Source organism: Silene latifolia, chromosome 6, assembly GCF_048544455.1.
Source record: "Silene latifolia isolate original U9 population chromosome 6, ASM4854445v1, whole genome shotgun sequence".
Lineage (NCBI taxonomy): Eukaryota > Viridiplantae > Streptophyta > Magnoliopsida > Caryophyllales > Caryophyllaceae > Silene > Silene latifolia.
Genome location: NC_133531.1, coordinates 126,229,796 through 126,233,278, shown reverse-complemented (window position 1 = coordinate 126,233,278; position 3,483 = coordinate 126,229,796).

Sequence of the window (3,483 nt, the reverse complement as noted above, 5' to 3'; positions counted from 1 at the left end):
CTATCAGACCACACCGCTTCTCGTGAGGTCAGAACCTCACACAAACATTTATACACATCATAGACCCGTAATCACATTCAACTAGTCAATCCTGAACACGTAAGTTACCACCTGATAAAGGTTACCTCTCGCCCGAGCTTAACTCGTATGCCCCTCATAACACATTCTCTCATTCGCATAACCATCACCTCCTGCCAAAGACAACCATATCGCTAATACTCAACTACTACAACCCGCCTCATATAGCCACTTCTTATACTTCCTCACAACCATACATATCAATCTGGTCTCTACAAAATCAACCTCTTTAGAATGGCTACCTTTCCTACTAATCACCACCCTTAACCACTAGTGACAACACCACAACACCACCACTGCTCGTATAACAAATCTCTTACACTTACCTATAAATATCACGGTTCCTTCCCAACTCAGTTAACAACCCAAATGACGAACATCAAACCCATCCACAAAATTTACTTGAACATTCGTCCCAGTTTTTGCCTTTAATTGTATCACCACCTGACTCACCTCCAAAATCTCATATCATGCAAATACTCTACCAACTTCTTACTCTCTTAATTCCTTGAAACTCATGACTAATCATGTTGTCCTGAAACTCCTATATAACCATTAACTCACATCCTCATGATAGTATCATGCATCTCGGCGATTCCTTACTTCTATATCACATATCTCCGGTCAATATTTTTCTTAGCTTACTTTTATCCTTCTTTTCTCTTTACACTCAACAATACTAATTAATAGTTCATCTCCGTACTCCTTGTACCTAACTCTCTAATAATCCAGTTTCCTTTTCGTTGCTCCAAAACTCAAATTTCATTATTTCATATCAGTACCATCTCAATCTTTCTTACCATGGATCTTCTCTCATCATGCTATCACTCACAAGCCAAAACTCGTTTTATACCGTTAATTGCCCAAGAAAAGCACACACTAGTTTTACCTCTTAATAAACCAAATCTCCCAAACTCACTCACTGTCTACAAATCCATGTCGCGACATGTCTCCATCTAAGTTCACTATATACCACTCTTCTCCATTCTCCTACAACGACATTTAATTACATATATTCTTAACCAACACAATCTAACCATCTCCCTTTATAATTCCTTACACATCTCAAGTTACTACTATCCACATCCTTCCTTTCAACCTTTTCATTATCACGTTCCTTACACTTACATCACTCCTTGCTCATATAAACTTACCTTTACATTACTCAAATTCGCAATTATATTACTCACCACGTCTCACAAAATTTGCACCATGCCTCAACCATCTCATCAATGTTCCTTTTCCTTTTCCACTATCCACCACAACCACATATAACTCATGTCCTCCCCACCAAACTCATACCCACCATAAGGGGCCACTCACTACATCATAAGATTGGATAACTTACGCATCAAGACCGACACACATGTAAAACAATGCATAGAAGCAAAATAACATCTTTGAATTAAACATAATATGCAACGAAGTCAAAAGATAAGCATATGACCCAAAACAGGGGTCACTAGATCGAGTGCAGCACGTATAATAAATTACCAGGGCTACTCGATCGAGTAAGGTTTACTCGATCTTTAACAAGAGGTGCACTCGATCGAGTAAGGGCCACTCGATCGAGTACCCTATGCATTTCTCAACACTGTCCAATTTTCGTAAAACAGTCATATCTCACTCGTTTATTGGTCATTTTGGGCGTGTGACCTATTGTAATACTCCGTATTTATATGTCTTGGGGTACTCTATCGAGTAGCCCTTACTCTGTCGAGTATGGGCAAGTTGCGAAATAAAATAGTTTCTGACCTGTTGGGTACTCGATCGAGTAGTTGGGGTACTCGATCGAGTAAGGGGGTACTCGATCGAGTACCTTGGGTACTCGATCGAGTGTCCTATTTCTGGGGAAGTTTTCTCGGGTTTTGTTAATTATGCGATTAAGGTATTTAAACATATTCGTCATTGTTTTAATTCACTTTTACAAAACCTAAAACCCTGTTTAAGAGAGAAAGCGACCAGTTCATCTTCCTAATCGCATTCTTAGCAATTCCGGAGTTCGGACGGTCGGTTCTTGTCGTTTTTTCGTGTCGTTGGATTCCTTGCGTCGAGGGTAAGCTTTTAATATAGTTTTTATAATGTTTTGTTAAGATTGGTTAAACCCTAATTTAGGAATTGGGGGTTTTGGTGTGTAGTTTGTGATGTGTAGTCTTTATGTCTTTGTATGATAGGAGGAGAATTCATAGAGGAGCCGTTTTGATACATTTGTAGATACCGTCTGCGTGTTGTGCTTTCCGGTAGGATTTCTACTCGGTATTAGTCCCATAATGGGATATTGGTGATGTGTTGTAGTTAGTTGTTTGATATGATGATTGTGATTGTGATTGTGATTGTGATTGGTTGTCTATGGCTCTCGAGATGCGTTCTCGGTGAGTGGGGTCACTTGCGGGAGTGACTTCACGCCCTAGTTTCGCCCTTCGTGGAACCCGCCACGGGAGGGGATGTGCACATTAATGGGACGGGGTTATCGCTCGTACGATGAGCGGGGCTTAGGTGGAACAGGCTGCGGTCCCCCAGCGGCGGTCAGTCCGGTGGACGGTCGGTATTGAGATGATGGGAGTGGTGGTGGTGTGTGTGTGTGTGTGTGTGTGTGTGTGTGTGTGTGTGTGACGATTCAATTTGTCTGTTTGTCTTATTATTGTTATCTATATTGATTGTGTGATTAGTCTTGACCCCGATGTTGTTTTGTAAACTGCGGTGATCCATTCGGGGATGGTGAGCGAGATATTGAGCAGTATAGAGATGAGTATTGGGATAGCTGGGATGGCCACGACATGACGATAGAGTCTTCCGCTTGTAGTTTAGCATTTATTTACATTTCGATTGATAACGGATAGTTTGGAATAATGTATCGTACTTTGGTTTGGTTTGAGGATTGTATTTATTCATTAAACTATTTATAATAAACGTTGTTTTTGTTTTGTCTATTTGATTATCATACCTCGGGCGACCGAGATGGTAATGTCTTCATACCTGAGTGGTCCTGGTAAGGCACTTGGAGTATGGGGGTGTTACAAATGGTATCAGAGCGACGATCCTGAAACCTGTAACCAATGAACTTAATGAACATAGGGAGTCAATTAAAATGAACCCGGGGTAAAAGTTGTAGGAGCTAGTGCAAAGGCTTGGGAGACGTCCTAAAGTCGCGGGGGTCGCCCTACAACTTTGAACCGGTCACATGGGAAAGTGTTTGTCGAGTCATATGTGTGCTTGGTTAACTTGTTAACAATGTGATGAAGTGTGTGATTGTTGGATGTTGAAGGAGAAGTTGAGAATGTGAAAGAAAAGTAATATATGTGTAGACTTGATGTTGGAATAACATGTTGGGTGTTTACAATGTGGCTTTAATAGCATAATGAATTGATCTTGTTGATAGTAGAAAAGATGCGTAGCATACTTATT